At 50.3% G+C, this 15,140-nt stretch overlaps 1 protein-coding gene across 1 annotated transcript in view; it reads right to left on the bottom strand.

Moving 5' to 3' along the window:
* Positions 1 to 15,140, bottom strand: part of MBOAT2 (membrane bound O-acyltransferase domain containing 2) — a 1,191,404-nt gene that overhangs the window by 1,158,592 nt on the left and 17,672 nt on the right. The window lies entirely within an intron of this gene.

Here is a 15,140-nt window from a genome sequence, read left to right as displayed (position 1 = left end):
AGAGTCGCCTTCCTGGTATCTAGTATGAACCCTGGCGTGGTATCTGACTTCGCTATATTCACAAGGAAGCCTAGCGATCCCAGTAGGTCCTGAACCCATCTCGTCTGGTACGCTAGTACCTTGCGATCTTCTGCTAGGAGTAAGAGGTTGTCTAGGTAAATAAATCAGCCTGATACCCTGATCGCTGCTGCTACTGGTTTCATCAGTTTTGTGAATGGCATTGTCTTGAATTGCCAGCATTGTCCTTGCCAGTGAAAAGCTAGGAACGGTCTGTACTCCCCGAGTACTGGGACCGTAAGGTACGCGTCCTTCAAATCCAGCCGCGTCAACCAGTGTCCCTCGCTCAGGGAGTATCTGAGCTGATGGATGCCCCCCATCTTTAAATGTCGATATATGATCCATCCGTTCAGCTCCTTGAGATTTATAACCGGGCACACCTTTTCTTTCCTGTGCACTAGGAACATGTTGCTCACAAACCTCGGGGATCGCTTCGCATCTCTCTATCGCCCCTTTGTGGACTAACTGCGCTAGCTCGCTGTCTAGACATTCCTGTTCTGCTTGCGCTACCCTCTGACTCTGGCCTGTTCGGCTGGACTGGGGTCTCTATGAAATCTAGCTGCAAACCTCTGACGGTTTGCAATATCCAGGAATCGCTTGAAAGCGCACTCCAAATTCTCTAAAAATATGCGCGTTGTCCCCCCTATGGGGGGATACTGAATTGCTCTCACCTGGTGTAAATCCTTGTCCTCGTCCCGATCCTCTGGACCTGCAGCCTCTCGGGAATCTCCCTCTGGACGGGAATAATGTATCCTGGTGTTTATTTTCCCAGTATTGTGGCCTGGGATTCGGGGGGTCTCCTGACTGCGACTGGCTGCGCGATCCCTGAAGCGGCCGGTCCCGCCAAAAACTCTGCTTGGGAACATTGTCCGCATAGATGCCTGTGCTTTTTTTAGCGATGTGTAGGTCCCGACGAACCGGCCCATCTCCTTCCCAAAGGTTTCTCCAAAGAGGAGTCCTTGGGCTCCTTCTCCTGCTTCGTACGATGCTAGATCGCTGAGTTTCGGGTCTATTTTCAGCAGCAGACCCCTTCTTCTTTCCGAAGCGACTGCACAGTTTGCATTCCCGAGGAGACAGACGCTTCTGCGCCCAGCCGGCGAGAGCATCAGTGTCTACTTCCTCCCTGGTATCCTTTGCCCTCTCTGATAGATTCAAAATTTTGGCGAGGGGGTCCTGCCAAGTCCAACCCTTCTCCTGACAGCTCCTCCAAGACCTGTTGATACCCTTGCGGGGGTCCTTGCTTGTCTTTAACACGAAGGTCAACATCTTTGTATCTAGTTCGGGAGTCTCTGCTACCTTTCCTGGGAGATCCGGTCGCGGGCATTCCGCTCGCAGGCGCCGTCTCACCACCTTGTCTAGTGCCTTGCGCAGTCTTATTGTCATATATTGTGCTACTCGGGCAGATGGTTGCCACTCCGTGGATCTTGGATTCCGGATGCTGTCCGGATCAAACCTATAATTCTGAGCTTCTTGGAGATGTTTCTCCTTGCACGCTCTTTTACCCCCACTGGGCTTTGCCCAGCCTTCCTCTGTGACCTCTTCTCCTTCCTGCAATGCCTGATCTTCTACCTGCTCTTCCTCCGAGCCTGGGTCATCTCCTGTGTTATCTTCGCCTGGAGAGGGGGTCATGAGGTCTGGCACTGCCTGATGCTGAAGGTAAGCTTCCTTCAGCTTCGCGAAAGCGTCGGCTACCTCGGGGGCCTTTTCTTCTGCCCAGTCCAATGAGCCCTGGGGGGGTTGGGGGGGGGGGGGTCGTCAGAGGCTTTCCTCTTAAGGGCTGTGTTACTCCCCTTATGCCCTCCTTTCGAGGGTTCGATGGGCGTGCGCTTCAAGTCTTTGGTGCTATTACTCGGTTGTGAGAGCATAGCCTCTAGTGTCTCCAGTCTTTCTTGTAGGGGCCTGACCCCTTCCGCCACAATCAGGGATCTCCCCAGCACTTCTTTGAAGCTGGCAGCGAGATCCAGAGGCTGTTCCTCCTCGCTCCTCTCAAACTAGGACATCTTTTTCCTGTGCGCCCGGGTACCTGAATCAGGTGTCTTAGCACGCCCACTGTTCCCAGAGTGATGATTTCCTTTGATTCTTTAATTATTTATTCATCTTTTGTTTTGTGGCTGTATCAGTTGTAATGTTTCACTGCCTTCAGGGGCTACTGCGAGGGTCCTCGCTCCTTGCGCGCTAGTCCTTGCCCACTAGCAGACTGAGGAGCCTCTGGAGTTCCCAGCCATATGTCCTAGCTGCTATCGTTCTCGTGGGATGCTGCGCTTCAGCAGCCGATTGCAACCTTGCTTCTGGGAAGCGCGAGATCGCTCTGATCACTTATTTTTTCTTTATAATCAATTTCACCTGCTGTGAAGGCTTGGCGCGTGGGGTCTGTTTAAACTCAGTCGCTTAATAGCGATGTCCGCACCAGTGCGCTGTGCTCCAGCGCTCCGACTCCTCCCCACCCCTAGGGTGGGGGGGGCAGACCGCCACGCAGTGCTTCTCGCGAGCACCTGCCTCCACCCTCTCAAGGGTGGGGGCCCAGCGTCACGTGTGATATCCTGCGCGAGCTGAGGGCTGGCTTCACGCCCTGCTCCTCGCGAGTGCCTTGCCCCGCCTACCCAAGGGTGGGGGCCTGGCCTCGCGAGTGCTAGCTCGCTGTCTAGACATTCCTGTTCATTGTGCTGAGGATGCTGCATAACCTGCAAGGCTGGCCGCACCCCTGAAGTGCCAAAATTGCGAAAGGGGGTCGCCAGCCTCACGGGTAAAACTTAATACCTCACCTGTAACGAGTGTGCACTGGGCTAATTAGAACGCGCTTGCGCGCATACGATATTCCACCTCAGACTGAATCACTTCAAAGTGCGCTTCTCGCCAAACACTCACTCACCAACGCTCTTACATACCCCTAATCAGTGTCTAACCACTTAATCCCCTCCACTCAATTTCCAGTCATTCTAATAACTGCCATACAGAGAGGAATGAAATTGTACTCATCTGCTTGAAGAGCAGTAAAAGAAGAGGAGGAGTCCATGCACAGGAAGTGGATAGTAACTGGATCAGAGGACATGGACTACAGAGACTATTGGGTTTTGTAGTTTGGAAAGAGAAAAGTTACTGTGTGGCACTTTTCAGAGTTTATATGTATAAATGTGTTAACAGCTGAAGAGTAGTAATAAATGAAGTTGAAGCATAATGCTCACCTCCAGTCTTGTTATAGTATCCAGAATAATTTGAAGCAGGCACAGAAAGGGTGTTGCACTCAGATAAAGTGGAGACGTCTGCCAGGTTTCTGAGCAACGATCATGTGCTACTGTGTCGCGTAAGAAGGATGCTACGACATTCCTGTGGGCTCAGCCACAGGTGGGGGGTTTCCCCACTTGAAGACCAGCATTCCTTGCTTGCCCGGTAATCCGAAATAGGGTCTACGCGACACTAGCACCCTGAACCAGGTACTGTCATCATAGGCCCACCATGAACAGATATTGGCCTCTTATCCCCAGATTGTGCTACGATATGGCGCAGTGCTCCTATGGATATGCCGGATACTGGGTCCAGAGCTCCAGTGACTATATAACCAGGTCCAAGTACCATATTAGAGGTATCGCAATTCTGGGACCAGCTGATCACACCATATTGACTGTGTGCCATTACATATCATTAATTCATCCTATACCAAAGCATTTGCACCATTCCCTCCCCCCCCCCATTACACATAGCATATATCTAGATACTCAGGCCCCATAGCATGAAAGTTTGTCATATACTCAAGTCCAAGCACCCAGAGCCATTTACCGCATGAACAGGGCCTCCGCCAGTGCCACCCCGGTCGATGTGTGTGGAGTGGACTGGTAGACCCTCAGAAATTGGTAAAGCGCTCTTTTCAGACACCAGCCTTGGCCTTGCGCTAGGCAGAATGTCTTGTTCAGAGACCGCATGAGTCTTTCCGCCTCCCCGTTGGCTCTTGGCCAGAGCGGGGTGATCTTCCGATGTTGAACCCCATACCCGTCCATCAATTCCACGAACCGCTCTCCCTGGAAGGGCGCCCCATTGTCTGAGCACAGGCTATGGGGAAAACCGTGAGAGGCAAAGACTCTAGGGCCACCACCACATGTTCAAAAGCCACAGAGTCAACGAATTCAACCTCCGGATATCGGGAGTATTCGTCCACCACTACCAGGAAGTGTGTACCCTGCGTGGTTGACTCAAAGTCTGCGTGTACCACCTTCCACGGGCACATACCTCTGGGCATTGCCTCAATGGCGGGCTCTCATTGTACGGGGATGCCGCCTGGCACCAGATACATGCGGCCACATGCTCATCCACCTGTTACTCCAGTTCAGGGAACCACACTTTAAGGCGTAGTCGGGCCTTTGTCATCACGGTCCCTTGATGTCCCAGACTTATTACTTCCTGGATCTTGGCCTGGGGGACGACGATTCCGTCGCCCCTAAGCAGGAGACCTGTGGCGGAGAATGATGGTTCCTCCCTCACCTTTCACAGTTGTTCCAGCACCCCTTTTGCTTCTTGCGTGCGTCTGGCCAGGGATGGGATTCTAGCACAGTCTTCCATCACCCCTGTTGCATGGCAGTCTTCAGGATGCGAAAACATTCATCCTGGGCAGCTGCTGCCTCCAGATCTTCTAGCGGCATGGCATTCGGGGTGGCCGCTTACACCACCATTTGCACGTGGTCATCGGCTTCGTCCTCACACAAGTCCGGTGCATCTCCACTGCCGCTCCCCGGTTGGTGGAACAAGTAGTCTGCCGCATTGTTGGAGCCGCATCTGTACACCCGCGAGACACCGTACTCAAGAAGTGCGAGCATCCATCATTCAATCCTCGCCTGTGGTTTTGACGATGACCCTGCCAGAATGGGAAGCAGCGGTTTGTGATCAGTCACTACAGTCACGGACCGGCCTAGGACATACAGCCTAAAGTGCCTGCACCCCCACAGGATGGCAAGGGCCTCCCGCTCGATCTGAGAGTAGCACTGTTCGGTGTCTGACAGCGCCTTGCTAGCACACGCCACTGGACGGACACTGTCAACAGGGACAATCTGCGTCAAAACGGCGCCCAGGCTAAACGGGCTGCATCCACAATTATCTCTGACTGGAGTGCCGGGTCGAAAAAAAACGCCATTGTGTCTTCGGCCGTGAGGGCACCTTTGCTGTATTCAAACACCACCTGCTCGAGAGGGCCCCACTGCCACAACGTTTCTTTCTTGGTGAGGGCTCTCAAGGGCTCCGACTTGGATGCTAAATTCTTAATGAACTGCCCACAGCATGTCACCATCCCAAGAAAACTCCACACCTCAGACACATTCTCCGGGGGACGGGCCTCTTTGATGTCCTTCTCTTTCCTTGGGTCCAGTGGCACGCCACCCTCCTTGAACATGAACCCAAAGAATTTGATGGTTGGCCATAACAACTTGCATTTTTCCCTGTGGAGGGCAAGGCCCAGTGACTGCTGACGCTCAAGCCTTGGCCAGCTTGCGTTGATGGTCTACCTCAGTCTTTGCAAATACCAGGATGTCGTCACTGATATTCAATACCCCGTCCAGGTCAGCCAGGGCACCTCTGATATTCTGAAAAACCTTGGCTGCCGACGACACCCCAAAATTGAGTCTCTTGTACTCTGTGGGTGGTGAAGGTCATTATGTATCTCGACTCTGGGTGCAGAAAGACCTGGTGATAACCGGCCCTGAGGTCAAGCTTTGAGAAAAACCGAGCTCCTTGCAGCTCCGCTATAATGTCATCGATGGTCGGTGTTAGGCGTCGCTCCCTCCGTATGGCTTTGTTGGGGAGCCTCATGTCGACGCAGATCCTTAATGAGTCGGGCTTTTTGGGCTTCCTGGCAACCACTATAGGGGACACCCATGGTGTGGTACCTTCAACCTTTTCAATGATGTCCAGGTTTACTAAGTTGTCCAGCTCTTTGTCCACTAGTTCTCTCAGGTGGAAGGGCACTCTACGGTGTTTCAGAGCGATGGGCTGCACAGACTCATCTATGTGTAGCCTCACAGGATCACCAGCCATCTGTCCTATCCCTTGGAACAGGCCAGAGTATTTGTCTAGCAAGTCGTGAATGTCCTCCATGTACACAGAGTAAGCCAAACTCACGATTCCCATAGCCTCTGCCACCACGCACTTTAGCAGCGTGTTAGTGCTGACCGGCGTCACGTAGAATCTTGCTGTGATCCTTGACCTTGCATGCTCTACTTCGGCCACAAACACCCCATCCAGGGGAATTGGCCCGGACCCTCCGAACGTAAATATGTGAGCTCTGGGGGACGGGCGACCAGCTTTGGTGGGCTGTCCATCGTATCATAGTGTCCTCGGGCCATAACGTTGACAGACGCACCCGTGTCCACCAACACCGGCTTTTCACTGCAACAATGCACCATGGTTGGCGTCTGCTTTTCAACTGGAAGGCCTCCATACGCGACATAAAGATGATGTTCTCCTCCTCTTCTTCCACTTCCTCATCTACCTGGGCACCTTCCTCCCCTTGGTTGACTTGAGCCACGTTGGGTGGGTGAGATTGACGAAGGAAGCCAGACCGTACCGGGCCTCTGGGCACCATTACTGGCAGAGAAGCCAGGCACACGCTTGCATAGTGGTCAGCAAGGCCACATGGCCCACAGGTTCTTCCCACCGCTGGACACTCGGCAGGGTGGGGCAGGTCGTAGCCACACTTCTGGCATGCTACTCCAGCTCTACTGCCGCCGAAGTTGCCGCTGGGTATCCTGGCACCTCTACTGCCACGCCCCACTGCACATACCTCCTCCGTTTTTACGGGACGAGTTCCTGCCTCCATCCTGGACACACGTGCCTCCGAAATTTCATGACAACGCCCCAGCTCCAGAATGCGAGCAAGGGTGGTCCCTGGTTCCCTCAGCACCTGTCGTTGCAGTTTCCCTGACAAGCAAACCTGGATTAGGAGGGTCACCCCATGCACACGCCAGGGACAGGCGTTTTGAGACGACCATAAAGAGTGTCCAGAGTCTCATATTCCTTCTGGCGCGCCAATAGCATTACAAACCATTCATAGTCTGCATTGGCCAATGGGATGAAATGATTGCGGAGAGCTGTCTTGGCTGCACCATAGGAGGCATCAGCAGTCTGGAGGGACTCAAATATTCCACAGGCCCAGCAGCATACAGCAGCGTCGCCAACTTACTGTCGTCATTAGTCTCTATGGTGGCCCTGAAGTACATGACAAGACGGTCGACCCACCGCTTCCATCTGGGCCCAAGACTGGATGGAGGGCCCGAGACATCAAACTCCGGGATTGGCTGGAGCGCCGCAGGAGCATGCATTTGTGCCATGCCTTGAGGCCCCGGTTGACCAACTGGTTGGGCCACAGGTGGAGGCTGAACTTGAGGTGGCTGCTGGTCCACAGGTTGCCCACCATCTTGGTCACCAGGTGCACTCATGGGTTAAAGCACACAGGCATCCTTGCATGAAGAGGCAGGGGCCGCAACTCACCCAGCCAGCACAGGCCTCCGAGGCCGTGAAGTACAGCAGTCCAACAACTCAACCAGAGCCCAGTCACCAAACCGGATGATGATCTGTAGCAGGCCCTGCAGGCCACAAAGTCCACCAGTCCAGATGATCCGACTTGAGCTGAGCAGCTGGTGATGATGATGAAGATTAAGATCTCCAGCTGCAGAACTGTGTAGATGGGCCACAGTCCAACAAAGGTGTTCCAAAAATTGAGCCAGGGAGGCTGTCACGCCACTTTTTGGGAGACCAGGGTCTGTGGCACCCGCTTCCTCTCCCATCTCCTGGCGGATCTACCCGCGCTTTCGCGCTCGGGCATTCGCCGGAGGGAGAGGTGCTGGGGCCGGTGCTAGAGGGCTGCGGCGCATGCGCGGGAAACCAATGTCTCGGTTCCGCGCATGCGCCGTGGATTGGGCCTCCACTCTGGGAAGGGCTTGCCTTCCAAGCCTCATTCTGGGTCCGCCGGCGCTCGGAAACGAAACGGCTTGCGTTTCAAGCCTCGCGAGTGCCGGCGGCCCATAAGAGGAGCCGCGAGCTGTTGCAATTCGCATCTCAACGCGGTTGCTTCAGTCGTGTTGCTCGCTCCAGCCTCTTTTGCCTAGCTACAACCTGCTTCTTGTTTTCCCTGCCTTGTGGGTTCCTGCCTGCCTGGTCCCAGTTCCTACTACCTGCCTGGGCCCTCCTTGCTCCTGTCTGTTCTTGAGCCTCCCTGGGGTCCGGGTTCCAGTTTCCCTGCCTATTCCCTGGGGCCTCCCGCTTTCTATCCTGGGCCTCTCCCTGGGCTAGCCTCTCCTCTTGCTTCCTGGGGAACCTCGTTCACTGTCTTGGGACATATTTTAGGGATCCCAACTTTTGGTGGTCTCCCCTTCCGATCTGGTTCCCTCTTCCTGTTTGGTCCTGCCTGGTGCCTCATCCTTGGACCTACAATACCTCGAGCAGATCCATCATCCCTGACCAGTTACGTGACTCTGCTGTATTTGCCGCTCTGTGGTTAGGGAGCTTTTCCTTGTACTCATCTGAGAAGTATCCCGGACTATCTCGCTTCTTCACTGGATCACAGACCTCTGGAAAAGACTCTTTGGACTTCACCAGTATCCAGTAACCTTCCATCAGACTGTGGCCTCTCCTGTCTGTGCTTGCACAGTCCCTTCGTCACGTTAATCAGGAGAGTGTCTTCCGTGACGCTGGGAGTTGGTCCATTCACCACCCTGTGTCATTAGGGTGGTGGAGAGGCTGGTTCCCCGAGTCACATGCTCGTCAATCCACTGGATGCAGCCTGGCGGTCCCAATTAGAACCACTATCAAGAAAACAGGTACTCAGTTCTCTCGCACTTCTCTGCTTGACAGAGGCCCAGGAAAGAGCAGGCCTCAGCAGTCTTCCCCCCCCCAGCACCTCACCTTCACTCGGTGTAATTCACCCAAAAATGAAGAAAAAAAAAAAAAAACAAATCAAAATCTGGGCATGTGGGGCAAAGATAGCTGCCCGCTATCATCGTGTCCAAAAATTGGGCGTGGATGGCAATCACGGGTCCCTCCGGAGTGTCGCGATCATCCACTGCCCAATTCCCAAAATGGCTGCCTGCCGCGTGGCTTTCACCCGGCCCACGGTATAGAACGAGAGAATCTTCTCATCCGCTCACTTGCGAAAAATTATCCAAGGTATCACCGCCGGGCCCGGGCGACATACCGGACTCGTCGCCACTGTTGGGGGTCTGTCAGTGCCCCCGCTCGCGATGCTTGTGAGCCCCCAACCACCCCCCACAGACTCAGCCTCCAGACATCTGCTGTGCTCGGGCTCACCGGTTGCACTACTGCGGCCGTGATAGCCCCCTTTATTTATAGTACATGCGGCGGAGTGCAACGTCACTCCGCCATGTGCTCTTCCCTTAAAGGGGCAGCACCACACCCTGTGTCGCGTGCGAGTACTCATTTCTGTGCCACATTCCCACGGTCAATCCTGCAGGCCGCTTTTTTTCTTTAAATCATCGTATGCATCCTATAAATCTAAAAAGAAAAGTGGAAATGGAAGTATCGACAGCAAAGTGAAAATAGTAACGCATTAACTACTTGCACTACTTCAGACCTGGCTTACTCGTGCGCGCTCAGTCACATAACCCCTCATGCACTCGAACATACCCTCCAACATGCACTCGATCACTAATAAAGGCACACAATCCCCCTCCCCCAACATCTCGTTACACACTAACCCGTGCACTGTCTGAAATGGTAGAGAACTCTGTCCCTCAAAGGATAGCCAATGAACAATATGCATGTGGCATCACAGTGCAGTGCGCTGTATGCACATGCATCACATCCATGACCCGTTTGCAGCCAGCAGCACCAGCGTTCTGCACTTATGACCTACTCACGTGCACTGAGCAAGTATGTACATGTGTACTCACACAAGCACTCCCTAGGTTTCCAGCCTTGAACTTTCCACCTACAAAACACTGGCTCCCAGAATGCCAGACAGTGGTCTAAATAATTGGGAGGTAGGCCGGGAGAGCCTGGTTAGCTTCGCACTAACTGTTTCCGGGAGCAACTTTTGGCTCCCCAGGCAAACGCATCATATTCACATATGCCTAGTGATATTAAGTTGGTGTGATTGGGTTTTATTTTAAAAAGGTGCATTTCAATCATATTTAAAGGCCTATGGTTTTGAGTTTTAAATGGGGAGTCAAACAATAAGTTACAAAGAAGTGACATTGTTGTAATCGTTCATAAGTTTAGAAGTGACAAACTAATGTTCATGTTGCAGGATTTGATTAGGGAACCTCCAGAAGACATGCAAGCATGACCAGCCATATACACTGGATAACATGTTAGAGTATGCCTCTCGTGTGGAAGCTAGATTTGAGGCATGCTACGTATTGACATATTGGCACCTGGTTTCTCAGCGGTGCCGCCTGCACACTGGATGTCATCACTGGATGATGTCAGGATTCTATGTCATTTAATCAAGGAGATTTGGTCGAATTCAAATCCATCAAACGTATGTATTTGTTTTATGCCGTTTGGCCACAAATATATGCAGGGGGGGGGCGTCTGGCAGGGGGAGACCCCCACAACCTTCCTTAACCCCAACCTTAATACCCATACCTACCCCCCACGTTTTTGCGGAAAAGCATGGCCGATATTTGATGGATTTGGCTTCAACCAAATCTCCTGCGATGAAACATCCCTATCCCGATGTCAGATACCCAGGGCCTGCTTTTAACTCCAGCTCATCAATGATTTACTTCGATCCCTATACTAGGTTGTTGAACGAAAGCCCATGACTGGACACATTGTTTCCCAGTGACATGGACCAAGATGGTAACCATATCACTTGCACTTAGAACTATGGCATATGCAGTCTTACACGCCCTCCCTTACAGATAGATCCCATGCCGTGGATTGCTGCTACTACGGCTCTCAGCAACTGGTCGAGGTGGGCGACGTTCTCTGGGCGAACAAGTGGGCTCCTTAATACCTGCAACAGTGGCAAGTCCCTGCTGTGGAGCATTGAGCTTGACATGCAAAGCTATGCAATACCTAATGGCGGCATGGGCAAGGAGCAGGAAAACACACCGACACCAGTCCCTTCCAGCTTTGAATCAACACAACAGCCACTTACACATTCGAAGGTGGCAGATACGGCTTCAGGTAATTTCATAATGTAAAAAAACTCACTGCCTTATCGGGTGTCAGATACTTGTAAATAATAGATGAAAATATTAACAGCATATGCATCAGATCCCTCCAACAGAGCATGACTCTTTCATTAGGAAGGTAGTGACAACGGTAAACGGATACGGAGGCAAGGGCACACAACAACATCACTTTTTTCCAGCCAGGGGCCAACGTAGCAGTCATTTTGCAGCGGTTTGTTTTCCATGCTGATCATGCATGTGTGAATCAGCCCTCCATTCTAAGATGGCCAAACCCTTTGGTTTGTAATAGTGCACAACAGTAGGAGAGTGGGAGAGAACAGGACAATCAGAGAGGCATTCTAGGTACATAGCGGACAGGATCCAAAGCGGACACGCGATTGGGCAATCAGAAATACATTACACTTCACAAGTCTGCAGAGTCGCTGCAGAACAGTTTCCCAGAGATATGCATGCATTAATCTGGGGAGAGAGCCAGTGCTCTCTCTAACCAGACCTAAAAATGAAAATAAAAACAATCAAAAAGGCAGGACACGTCCAGGAATGAAGTCCATATAGGAGTACATAAAGGGAAAGAAAAAACTTGTTTAAAAGGGAAGAAATAAAGAACCAATTGGCCACCCAGGTCAGGTTGGATCTATGGGGAAAAATATTGAGCAAGGTATGCTGATGTATAAAATACTCACTAATGATTTGCAAAGGAAACATCTGCATATTTACGACGGGGAGGACGCAGCACAGAATAAAATCTCGTGGGTTGCAATTCGAGCTATAAATAGATCCTTTAAATCTTCAGCATTGGAAAAAACTAAGAACATTAGAAAAGCTAACCAGGTATATAAAAACTGGTTAACGGGCCATCAATTTCTAAGCCAAGAATAGGAATTGGAAAGCAGATTGCGAGGAATGTGCTTGGGTACTTCCTGTTTCTACAGAAATTGAGGAGATGGTAAATAAGCTCCTCAAGGCCCCCGGTCCTAACAAGTCGTCCAATTTGCCATTTAAAAGATACCCTGACGTATGGGTCAAGTTCCTGGCTGTCCTTTTTGACCAGATTGTCTTTTCCTGGCAGATTCCTTCTTTTTGGTCTACAGCCTTTGTACTGCCCATTTTCAAAAAAAGGTTGAGATCGGATCCACATAATTACCATCCTATCGCAATCCCCGATGCTGACAGCAAGATCTTCCCGGCCCTGCTGTTAGTTCATCTTGAGAATGGCAGCTAGAGAAGGAAAGAATTTCAAAATGGCAGACAGGTTTTGTAAATGTCTTGGAACCTCTATTAACTTCTTTGTCTTGGAGGGAGTCATTAGCACAGAATGGTCCCCTAAATAGGATTTCATCTTTTTGGCCACTAATCGATCAGTCGATGCGTCTAACGTGGTTGACCGTGGCCGCTTATGGACTAAACGGGACAATTGGGGTATTCCTAAAGGACTACTATGTTTGATCAATGGTCTATATGAAGGATCGACCTTCCAAATCAGGTTAGACGAGCAGGGCTCCCTTTCTCTGAAAATTGGGGCATTGCAGGGTGTAAGGCAGGGGTGTGCGTTTTGTGGGATATATTGACCCACTCAACGCATTGCCCCACATCACTGTGCTGCACTGGTGCAAGAAACAGCAAAATGTCTGCGCTGACTCCTGTGCACGCCAGGATCTCAAAATTGCGTTTTTACAACCACCAGAAAAATGGCTGCACCACCCTGCCGCACACATTTCAGGCGGGGGGGGGGGACAGAGTACATACTGCAGGAATGTGCCAGTGTGCTCTGTAATATTTAACATGGAATTAAGTAAATAGGCAGCGTTTCCTTGCTGAAAGCCCCCAAAATTCCCTTTTAAAATGAAACTTTTTCACTCTTTGTAAAAGCTGCGTTGACGCCAATTCCATCCATTCATTCATTTTGAAACCACTGTGATTAAAAAGGCCATGCCATGCCCAGGATCATCCATTGTGTCTCAGCAAAACCGGGCCCAATTCCTGAATGACAGACAGCCCCTGTCAAAAGTAACTTTGAAAAAGTAACCAAGAACTCTGCTTTCACTCGCACGGAACACCAGCTGTCTTCAAAAGAACTTTTATCTGTGCCTGGTCACTTTCATATACCAGTGTTCAGATAAAACTCATGCATTCAAAGAAAAATGACTTCAGCTGCAAGGACATTGTGGAAATCTGAGTGAGCTGCCCAAAACCGTATGAAAGAAAGAAATTGCACCACGTCTGAAAATAGGTGGCTTACAAAATAAGGAAAAACGAATGCCTGCGTTTTAAAACAGTACACTGGTAAATAAAAGTTTTACTTGTCTTTAGAAATGTAAAGGTATTTGTTACTGGTGAGAATATATTATATGTGTTATTTGATGTAACAGGCTTATTTAATTCTGGATTTAAGGTCAAAAGTGAAAGATGTTAAACCCAGGGTGGCTTGAGTTACCAAGTTGAAAAACAGGTTTTCTGCCAAAAGGGCCATCTCTCCCAGCAGATCCTGCCACCCACTAATAATTATAGGGTGGAGCAGACTTTCATCTCCGTTGGAACCCAGGACAATGCAGTTCTCAGTGAAGGAAGCCGCAGGTGTCAAACCATAAAACTTCACTCAGGCTGAAGCAACCCCTTATCCTGCTTGAAAGGAAATGCCAGTGGGTGTCAGCTGGGAAGAATAAAAAATGACAGACAATGACTCCCATTTGTTCTTAAGCCTATTTTATAAAGAACTTTAAAAGACTTGTATCTCAGCTGCCAAAATATGTAGAATTTTCCCAGCGTAAAAGTGGAATTCCGGCCTGTACTTTAAAACTTGGTAGAATGTCTTGACACACTCAGGACAGAAATGGTGATATATGTTGTATTCATAGAAAAACATTCATGTTGCAAACATAACATTTTGTATATACATCCCTGGGGATAATTTGCATCCGTGTACGAAGTTGGAGAATTTTAGGGCAAATCTTTCATGTTTAAAATTACCAAAATGCATCAGAAAGGCGAAACCAGGTCCCACAGACTTGAGGATTGGATTGAAATGTGACGCACACAATATGTAACCTGTGTGTATAATTTGCCAACAGATTGCTAGTAAAGAAATGTAGGTTTTTGGCAAAATCGGATTTTAGGTAAAGTAAACGTGGGAGTGTTGGGACATTGTAAACTTCACATCATAAACCTGATATCATCCCCTTAGAAATCCAACCAGCAGAGAGCAAGGCAGAGATTACTACCCTTGCCCAATCGTATTGTTAGGGGCGTGTGTAGTAAAGCCTGCCCCTATCATATAATGTGATGATGTCACCTGGCATTATAAATAAGAGCCCCTGACAACACACAGACACACCGATTCCTGACTGACTCCTGATTTCCTGCCCGGCGTCCTGTCGGCTCCTGTCTTCTTGCAAGTATCCATCTAGAATCCAGATCCCAACCACAAGGCCAAACCTTGCTGATCCTGCTTCAGCTGCGCTAAGCTGTGGTGTTTTGGGAAAGCATCCTGAATTTAACCTGGCTTGCTGCACACTAAATGCAAACCTGACATCCAGCTTATCTGTAGTATCCAGAAGTGCTACCCGGTATCCAGCCCATGCCCGCTGATTTTGTCCGGCTGTCCCGTGTTAGACCAGATCCGTGTGGTGATCCATAGCACCAAATTTCCAAAATCCAAACTAAAAGTGGACCGAGTATCAAAAGGAACCATAGAAAACCATAGCATACCTTGCCTTGCCCTATCCCAATCTCTAAAACATCCTATTCTTACCTTAATAACTTCTAACATTGTCAGAATCCTTATTGCAACCATGTCATTAATTTCTAGTGCAAGCGCAATCTATTTAGTAATTTAAATCATAAGCTATCAATCCTATTTCGAGTGATAGACTGGGGGGGCGCTGGGGAACTAGAGTTGAACTCATGAATCAACCCTGGAGCTTACCGTGTCCCCCTTTGGTATTCTAGCCT

Source organism: Ambystoma mexicanum, chromosome 4p (assembly GCF_040938575.1).
Source record: "Ambystoma mexicanum isolate Mex_15411 chromosome 4p, UKY_AmexF1_1, whole genome shotgun sequence".
NCBI lineage: Eukaryota > Metazoa > Chordata > Amphibia > Caudata > Ambystomatidae > Ambystoma > Ambystoma mexicanum.
Note: the sequence above shows the minus strand (reverse complement) of the source record. Positions and strands in the feature narration are given on the sequence as shown.